This window comes from Cherax quadricarinatus, chromosome 4 (genome assembly GCF_038502225.1).
Source record: "Cherax quadricarinatus isolate ZL_2023a chromosome 4, ASM3850222v1, whole genome shotgun sequence".
In the NCBI taxonomy this organism is placed as follows: Eukaryota; Metazoa; Arthropoda; class Malacostraca; order Decapoda; family Parastacidae; genus Cherax; species Cherax quadricarinatus.
The window spans coordinates 5701654-5712279 of record NC_091295.1 but is presented as its reverse complement, the minus strand read 5'-3'; positions in this window follow the sequence as shown (position 1 = coordinate 5712279).

Below are 10626 nucleotides of genomic sequence, written 5' to 3'. Positions count from 1 at the left end.
TCCTGAAACCATGCCGGTTGCCAATTATACACTTGGTTCTTTCCAGGTGCTCCACCACTCTCCTCCTGATGATCTTCTCCATGACGTTGCATACTATACACGTTAGTGATACAGGTCTGTAGTTTAGTGCCTCATGTCTGTCTCCTTTTTTAAAAATTGGGACTACATTTGCCATCTTCCATACCTCGGGGAGTTGCCCAGTTTCAAATGATGTGTTGAAGATCTTTGTTAATGGTACACACAATATCACTGCTCCCTCTTTAAGGACCCACAGAGAGATGTTGTCTGGTCCCACCGCCTTTGAGGTGTCAAGTTCGCATAGCAGCTTCTTCACCTCCTCCTTGGTTATATGTACCTCATCCAGCACTTGCTGGTGTACCCCCCTGCTCTGATTTCCTGGAGTCCTACTGGTTTCCACTGTAAATACTTCTTTAAATCTCGTGTTGAGCTCCTGACATACCTCCCAGTCGTTTCTTGTGAATTCCCTATCACCCTTCCTCAGTCTGATTACCTGGTCCTTGACTGTTGTTTTCCTCCTGATGTGGCTGTACAACAGCTTCGGGTCAGTCTTGACTTTCGATGCTATGTCATTTTCGTATTGCCGCTGAGCCTCCCTTCTTATCTGTGCATATTCATTTCTGGCTCTTCGGCTAATCTCTTTATTTTCCTGAGTTCTCTGTCTTCTGTACCTTTTCCATTCTCTAGTACACCTAGTTTTTGCCTCCCTACACCTTTAGGTGAACCAAGGACTCGTTCTGTTCTTCCCATTATTTCTGTTTCCCTTGGGAACAAGCCTCTCCTCTGCCTCCTTGCATTTTGTTGCCACATAGTCCATCATTTCTTGTACTGGTTTTCCTGTCAGTTCCCTCTCCCACTGAATGTCTTGAAAGAAGTTCCTCAAGCCTGAGTAGTTCCCCCTTTTGTAGTTTGGTTTTTCCCACCCTATTCCTGCTGCTCTCTCCACTTGGAGCTCAACTATGTAGTCGAAGCACAGAACCACACGATCACTAGCTCTCAGGGGCCTTTCATACATGATATCCTCGATGTCCGAACTACTCAAGGTGAATACAAGGTCCAGTCTTGCTGGTTCATCCTCTCCTCTCTCTCTGGTAGTGTCTCTAACATGTTGATGCATGAGGTTTTCCAGTACCACATACATCATCTTGGCTCTCCATGTTTCGGGAACCCCATGGGGCTCCAGGTTTTCCCATTCAATCTCCTTGTGATTGAAATCACCCATAACTAGTAACTTTGCTCCCCCCACGTGTGCTCTCCTGGCCACCTCGGCTAGTGTGTCGACCATTATTCTGTTGCTCTCATCGTATTCTTCTATTGGCCTCCTGCAGTTCTGTGGTGGGTTGTACATTGCTGCAATTATTACGTTATGTCCCTCAGACTAGATTGTTCCTACTAAGTAGTCCCTTTCGCCCGTGCCATCCATTCCTTCCATTTTCTCAAACCCCCACTGGTTTTTAATGAGCAGTGCAACTCCTCCTCCCCCTCTCCTCCCTCTGTCTTTCCTGAGGATTTGATATCCGGATGGAAAGATTGAATCTGTTGTTATTCTGGTGAGTTTTGTTTCTGTGAGTGCTATTATGTCTGGGGATGTCTCCTTGATTCTTTCGTGCCACTCCTCATACTTGTTTGTTATTCCATCTGCATTTGTATACCACACCTTCAACTTCTTTTCTAAGATTGTGGTCTAGGAGGTGTATTGGGGTTGGGGAAGTGGGAGACCTGATAAGGAACTATGGGTGGTTGCTGTGGGGGTAGAGTTTGTAATGCAGTGGGTGGGGGCATTGGATGTGGCATGGGTGTTTTGGTTTAGAGTGTTTGGTTGCACTGGCGTTGACCTGGTTGGGAGGCTTCTATAGGAAGTTGTGAGGGAGGCTGTATTTGATTTTCCTGTGTCTGGGATCTCCTGTCTGTCTTCTCCATGCCCTCTCTTTCCTCCTTTCACCTTTGTACCATCTCTCTCAGTTTCTGCCTTTCTGCTTGTGTTCTGTCTCGGTCGAGATACACCTTCCTGTATGCCGGCATGTCCCTTAATCGTGCTTTCTCCTGCAGGATCCTGTTCCGAGTCGATTCTGCCTTGAAGGTCACTTTCACTGGCCGGGTTCTTTTTTTTTACAAACCCCCCTATTCTCCAAAAAATTTCCAGCTGGGTCATGTCGTCTTCTACTATTGCTTTCATGATGCTTTCAATTGCTTTTTTTTCCCTTGTTTTCTTGCTTCATATGTTTCCCCTTCAACTTCCTGGAGCCCTTACACAAAGACTGACCTCACACTTTCATTCTCCCACTGCATATCCCTGTGTATCCCCTCATTCAATTTGATTTCCTCCATTGCAGCTTTCCTTTCTTCAGTTTCACTAGCTAATGTACTTGGGCTCAGTGGCCTGTCATTTTCCCTTCCCGGCTTTCCCTGGGCTCTGCTGTGGTCTGTTAGGGCCTTCACATATAGCTTCTCCACTGATTGAGCTTCTACATGCAGTTTTGCTCCTTCTTTCCCTACAGTCCCCTTATTTGTGACTGAGGTAGCAGTCTCTGTTGTCAATCCCAAAATGTTCTTTAGTTCTTTAGGCTGTTTCAGATTTTTCAGTTCCTCTTCTAAACTCTGTATCCTGGCCTCTGTTGCTTTGACTTGCACCTCCCACTTCCTGCTTTCCATGTCTGTCCTCTCTTCCATTCTCATGCTAAGTTCTTCAAGTTTCTTTTCCCATTCATGTTCCCTTTTTGTGAGCTCTGCTGCCCAATCTTCCTTTGCAGTTTCCTCCTCCTGTCCCTTGGTTTTTCTTGTTGCTCTCTGGCTACCCATTTTTGTTTTATCCTGATTGCCTCAGAGTGGGAAACCTATGAAATTCCGTATGTTAGGTTAGTACTGAGTATGTCAGAGTGTGGGGGGGGAGGTAGAGGAGGAACTGTGGCTATGTGGGAAAGTAGTGGGGAGGGGGAGTGGGAAGGAGGGAGAAGCAAGTGGGTGAGTGGGAGTGTATGTGTGAGTCTGGATGTGTGTGTGTGTGTGTGTATGTGTGTGTGTGTGTGTGTGTGTGTGTGTGTGTGTGTGTGTGTGTGTGTGTGTGTGTGTGTGTGCGTGTGTGTGTGTGTGTGTGTGTGTGTGTACTCACCTAATTGAGGTTGCAGTTCAAGCTCCTGGCCCCGCCTCTTCACTGGTCGCCACTAGGTCACTCTCCCTGAACCGTGAACTTTATCATACCTCTGCTTAAAGCTATGTATGGATCCTGCCTCCACTACATCGCTTCCCTAACTATTCCACTTCCTGGCTACTCTGTGGCTGAAGAAATACTTCCTAACATCCCTGTGATTCATCTGTGTCTTCAACTTCCAACTGTGTCCCTTTGTTGCTGTGTCCAATCTCTGGAACATCCTGTCTTTGTCCACATTGTCAATTCCTCTCAGTATTTTGTATGTCGTTATCATGTCCCCCCTATCTCTCCTGTCCTCCACTGTCGTCAGGTCGATTTCCCTTAACCTCTCCTCGTAGGACATACCTCTTAGCTCTGGGACTAGTCTTGTTGCAAATCTTTGCGCTTTCTCTAGTTTTTTCACGTGCTTGGCTAGGTGTGGGTTCCAAACTTGTGCCGCATACTCCAATATGGGCCTAACGTACACGGTGTACAGGGTCCTGAACGATTCCTTATTAAGATGCCGGAATGCTGTTCTGAGGTTTGCTAGGCGCCCATATGCTGCAGCAGTTATTTGGTTGATGTGCGCTTCAGGAGATGTGCCTTGTGTTATATTCACCCCAAAATCTTTTTCCTTGAGTGAGGTTTGTAGTCTCTGGCCCCCTAGACTGTATTCTGTCTGCGGTCTTCTTTGCCCTTCCCCAATCTTCATGACTTTGCACTTGGTGGGGTTGAACTCCAGGAGCCAATTGCAGGACCAGGTCTGCAGCCTGTTCAGATCACTTTGTAGTTCTGCCTGGTCTTCGATCGAATGAATTCTTCTCATCAACTTCATGTCATCTGCAAACAAGGACACTTCGGAGTCTATTCCTTCCGATATGTCGTTCAAAAATACCAGAAACAGCACTGGTCCTAGGACTGACCCCTGTGGGACCCCGCTGGTCACAGGTGCCCACTCTGACACCTCGCCACGTACCATGACTCGCTGCTGCCTTCCTGACAAGTATTTCCTGATCCATTGTAGTGCCTTCCCTGTTATCACTGCTTAGTCCTCCAGTTTTTGCACCAATCTCTTGTGTGGAACTGTGTCAAACGTCTTCTTGCAGTCCAAGAATATGCAATCCACCCACCCATCTCTCTCTTGTCTTACTGCTGTCACCATGTCATAGAACTCCAGTAGGTTTGTGACACAGGATTTCCCGTCCCTGAAACTATGTTGGCTGCTGTTGATTAGATCATTCCTTTCTAGGTGTTCTGCCACTCTTCTCCTGATAATCTTCTCCATGACTTTGCATACTATACATGTCAGTGACACTGGTCTGTAGTTTAATGCTTCATGTCTCTCCTTTTTTAAAGATTGGGACTACATTTGCTGTCTTCCATGCCTCAGGCAATCTCCCTGTTTCGATAGATGTATTGAATATTGTTGTTAGGGGTACACATAGCGCCTCTGCTCCCTCTCTCAATACCCATGGGGAGATGTTATCAGGCCACATTGCCTTTGAGGTATCTAGCTCACTCAGAAGCCTCTTCACTTCTTCCTCGGTTGTGTGCACTGTGTCCAGCACTTGGTGGTGTGCCCCACCTCTCCGTCTTTCTGGAGCTCCTTCTGTCTCCTCTGTGAACACTTCTTGAATCTCTTGTTGAGTTCTTCACATACTTCACGGTCATTTCTTGTTGTCTCTCCTCCTTCCTTCCTTAGCCTGATTACCTGGTCCTTGACTGTTGTTTTCCTCCTTACGTGTGTGTGTGCGTGTGTGTGTGTGTATGTATGTGTGTGTATATATATATATTTGTGTGTGTATGTGTACGTGTGTGTGTGTGTGTGTGTGTGTGCAGTTTTGTGAAGCAACGTTTCACAGTGTCACTGATCAGTGACACTGAAGCAAATGCAGATATTTACGGCACCCCACTTGTCACACTTACCCACAACGACATTTTTTTCTAATATATTTATTTGAATTTTCGTCTCAAACAAAAAGAAATACATCAGTCACTGCAGAAACTTGTCTTCATTCCTTTCATATTTTTGCAGTTTGCAAACTAGTCTTTCAAGTTAAAGAATCAAAATGTTTCTTGGTAATTACTGTGAGTGTCGTCACAGTAATTACTGTGAGTGTCGTCACAGTAATTACTGTGAGTGTCGTCACAGTAATTACTGTGAGTGTCGTCACAGTCTCACATAGCAACTTCACAAGAATTTGTATAAGAAATCGTTCACTAGTCAGAAAGTTTTTCTTTCCCTGTATTTTATCCACTTTCTTCTAATGGCTTTTACAATAATTTTGCATAATTTTTCGGTGAAAAAGACCTATAGTGAAAATTAACTTTTTTTTTTTAAATATTGGTACAATGTGTACAAATTTACATCTGTATACAATTTACTGTTTCGTTGTGACATCCTAAGAAACATTCCAATGTATATGGAGTACTTCTCCGGTACATTTAATAATAATAACAATATCTATATTTATTACAACTACATATACAAGGTATAGAGACCATAACTGACATCAGATAAATATTGCTGTATAAAAACCTGCTTGTTATGCAGAGCATTTCCCGCAAATTACATCAGTTTTGTCCCAGGATGCGACCCACACCTGTCCACTAACACCCAGGTACATATTTTACTCCTGGGGAACATAGACAACCAGTGTCAAGAAACATGCCCACTTTTGGGATTTATATGTAGAACATCAAAATAAGCTATGTAACCGTACAGAAATTAATGTACCTATCTTGGTTGCTGGTTCAGTCTTCTGCAGCTGCAGACGTCTCCGACTTGAACCAGTTGTTTCACAACCTTGGAGCTGTTGAGAAATATGGGTTAGTATACAAATAATTGCCCCTGAGGAGCGTTGTGTCAATATATTATTCAGTAACTGAATACTGACGATTCATCTTACTTTTATGGGCTCGATGGCCCACCCTTTACGGGATAATGATCTAGCTATCCGCTGCACAGCTGACTGTAACTAGTGAAATCACTCACTGGACTTACCCAGGTATTGTAGTGAACCCGTGAGCTCCCTGGCTTGTAGCAGGGCTGCAACCCGTCATCCACTGTCTTGACTGAAGAATAATGTCTTTTGAGGAGTGTAACACTACTCAGTCTGGAAATTTGTAACACTTGAGCTGTCACTGTACTGGTCTTCAATACTTGTCCATTATTTCTTCTCAAAATAATGCCACTATAAGAAGCTGCACACACTTCTTTAATATTTTTATTGTGATGATGGAGATTGTCTGATTGTTCGAGGGCACAGTTATGGTTCTGTTGTTAAGGTTAATGCACGTGTAACCTGCTCCTCAGACAGTGTCGTATTGCAAACGCTTCACCCCAGGATGCTCTCCACAAAGTGATAATTCCAGCAATTTTCCCTTCCTGCAAAACTTTAACAGGAAGCACTGCAGGATTCTTGATTGTCTGTTGTCTGGGCATATCTTTAACATGGTAATAAAGTGGGTGCAGGGTGTCCTTAATTTTTCTGCTAAGATAGAAGACTAATTGTCTCTCATTAACACACCCTAGTTGCAACACTGGTTCTTGCAAGGAAGTGTCATGACTAGGACACACGCTGGTCACCTGCTTCCAATTAAAGTGTTGATGCAGAAGCAAACAAGATGCCATTGCTTTTTCTGAGTCATCCCTCAGGGCTGAAAGGGATGAAAAGCACTGAAAGGGCTGAAAGGGGCTGATATTCCCCCTCCTGAAGAAAATTTCTCCACATCCAACATTTCTACCCTCGCTGGGAATCGAACCCAGACCCTCGCCGTGTGAAGCGAGAGCGCTAGGCACTAGGCCATGGGGCCACATTGCCTTATAACCCTTGATGATATCCCCTCTGACTCTCTTGCTCTCTTCTTGTCATAATCCATTATTAATTTCTATCCTAATTTGTTATTTTAGCATCCTCTATTTCAGAAATATATTTGCAATTTAAATCATTTGAACTGTGAACTTTCTGTTCACGTGAACTTTCATGTGAACTTTCTGTTTCTTCCCTCACATGTTTATCATCCTGTTCTTCGTTGTTCTTAGTATTTGGTCTCTAACATTTAGATATGCAAGAAAGGTATAAAATACCGACAATATGAAAGTTAAGACACATGTGCAACATCTGGATGTCTTTATTGTAGTAGACGTTTCGCCATCCAGTGGCTTTATCAATACAGATTCTAGGACACAATAGGAAGACAGTAGAACTATATACAAAAGATGAGGTAATCAGTCCCTCGGCCTTGGAGTTAGTGTTCACAGCATCGTGGTGGAGGAGAGTCTGGAGCAAAGGCAAGAAGACTGGCGCTTTTTATAGGCGTCAGTGAATGGGACGGGCAGCAGACGAGGGCAGTCACTGGTAGGTGGGATTCCCCAGTGGAAGTAGGTCCTTCCCAAAGAGATGGGTTAGTTGCAGCAGCCGTGAAGAAGGTCTTGTAGATGTCCTCTGAACCAAGATTCCATGATGTTGCAGTGTCTGACAAGTTGTGCAAGAAAGGTATAAAATACCGACAATATGAAAGTTAAGACACATGTGCAACATCTGGATGTCTTTATTGTAGTAGACGTTTCGCCATCCAGTGGCTTTATCAATACAGATTCTAGGACACAATAGGAAGACAGTAGAACTATATACAAAAGATGAGGTAATCAGTCCCTCGGCCTTGGAGTTAGTGTTCACAGCATCGTGGTGGAGGAGAGTCTGGAGCAAAGGCAAGAAGACTGGCGCTTTTTATAGGCGTCAGTGAATGGGACGGGCAGCAGACGAGGGCAGTCACTGGTAGGTGGGATTCCCCAGTGGAAGTAGGTCCTTCCCAAAGAGATGGGTTAGTTGCAGCAGCCGTGAAGAAGGTCTTGTAGATGTCCTCTGAACCAAGATTCCATGATGTTGCAGTGTCTGACAAGTTGTGCAAGAAAGGTATAAAATACCGACAATATGAAAGTTAAGACACATGTGCAACATCTGGATGTCTTTATTGTAGTAGACGTTTCGCCATCCAGTGGCTTTATCAATACAGATTCTAGGACACAATAGGAAGACAGTAGAACTATATACAAAAGATGAGGTAATCAGTCCCTCGGCCTTGGAGTTAGTGTTCACAGCATCGTGGTGGAGGAGAGTCTGGAGCAAAGGCAAGAAGACTGGCGCTTTTTATAGGCGTCAGTGAATGGGACGGGCAGCAGACGAGGGCAGTCACTGGTAGGTGGGATTCCCCAGTGGAAGTAGGTCCTTCCCAAAGAGATGGGTTAGTTGCAGCAGCCGTGAAGAAGGTCTTGTAGATGTCCTCTGAACCAAGATTCCATGATGTTGCAGTGTCTGACAAGTTGTGCAAGAAAGGTATAAAATACCGACAATATGAAAGTTAAGACACATGTGCAACATCTGGATGTCTTTATTGTAGTAGACGTTTCGCCATCCAGTGGCTTTATCAATACAGATTCTAGGACACAATAGGAAGACAGTAGAACTATATACAAAAGATGAGGTAATCAGTCCCTCGGCCTTGGAGTTAGTGTTCACAGCATCGTGGTGGAGGAGAGTCTGGAGCAAAGGCAAGAAGACTGGCGCTTTTTATAGGCGTCAGTGAATGGGACGGGCAGCAGACGAGGGCAGTCACTGGTAGGTGGGATTCCCCAGTGGAAGTAGGTCCTTCCCAAAGAGATGGGTTAGTTGCAGCAGCCGTGAAGAAGGTCTTGTAGATGTCCTCTGAACCAAGATTCCATGATGTTGCAGTGTCTGACAAGTTGTGCAAGAAAGGTATAAAATACCGACAATATGAAAGTTAAGACACATGTGCAACATCTGGATGTCTTTATTGTAGTAGACGTTTCGCCATCCAGTGGCTTTATCAATACAGATTCTAGGACACAATAGGAAGACAGTAGAACTATATACAAAAGATGAGGTAATCAGTCCCTCGGCCTTGGAGTTAGTGTTCACAGCATCGTGGTGGAGGAGAGTCTGGAGCAAAGGCAAGAAGACTGGCGCTTTTTATAGGCGTCAGTGAATGGGACGGGCAGCAGACGAGGGCAGTCACTGGTAGGTGGGATTCCCCAGTGGAAGTAGGTCCTTCCCAAAGAGATGGGTTAGTTGCAGCAGCCGTGAAGAAGGTCTTGTAGATGTCCTCTGAACCAAGATTCCATGATGTTGCAGTGTCTGACAAGTTGTGCAAGAAAGGTATAAAATACCGACAATATGAAAGTTAAGACACATGTGCAACATCTGGATATCTTTATTGTAGTAGACGTTTCGCCATCCAGTGGCTTTATCAATACAGATTCTAGGACATAATAGGAACATTTAGATAACATTAAACAAATCTGAATAAAAGATATGGTTGTATTTTGTTCTTATTTGATTGTTATTGTTTACAATTTCTTCTTACAGTCGTAAATTTGTAAATTCGTTTCTGATCAGCTTGAATCTCAGGTAAGTTTGTTCACTGACCAGTTTCCTATATTGGTTAGTAATCCATTCTCTTTTTTCATGGCTTTCCACATTTTCATTAAACTTTTCTTTGTTCCTTTGTCTTATATACCGTTTACAATATACGGTCTGATTCTATTTTTCAAATGTTAGAAAACACTTGGGACAAATTATATTTGTATCTGTCCCTTATAACATCCGTGGTTTCTATTATTTCCTTCGTTTGATGTTTTGCTTTATGTAATCTGAAGATCTTTTCAGTTATCTCTTGTGTCAGTGACTTACTCCTGCTCATATTGTTTTGTCATTAACCAAAACTGTTGTACAGACCCGGTCCTGGTGGCCTGGTGGTGCCCCGGTGGCCTGGTGGCTAAAGCTCCCGCTTCACACACGGAGGGCTCGGGTTCGATTCCCGGTGGGTGGAAACATTTCGACACGTTTCCTTACACCTGTTGTCCTGTTCACCTAGCAGCAAATAGGTACCTGGGTGTTAGTTGACTGTTGTGGGTCGCATCCTGGGGGACAAGATTAAGGACCCCAATGGAAATAAGTTAGACAGTCCTCGATGACGCACTGACTTTCTTGGGTTATCCTGGGTGGCTAACCCTCCGGGGTTAAAAATCCGAACGAAATCTCTCTCTCTCTCGTCCTCAAGACCACACGGTGCAAAGGGACCACCGACATAAAACAGTACACTACATAATCCTGGAAGGTACTGTAGATGCTACCAGTAAGCCTTAGGGAATCCAGAGACGTCTCGCCTCGAGTTACCAGACCAACATCGACATATCAAACCCTCTAGGTTAATAATATGAATATATCTTATCTTATTTTGGACATCAAGTATGCTGGATACTATTACAGCCCAGAAACAATAAGGTCTGTTATCTTGGGTGTAAAGGGGAGCAAGTAGCAGAACAAACACAGCTGAATGACTCTGAATTATTTTTTTCTTCACCAAGTGTGATTATAAGTATTTACAAGTTTGTACACTATATACAGTTGGAAATATATGTGTACTAGACAGTAAATCAATAGGTAATGACAGCCTGG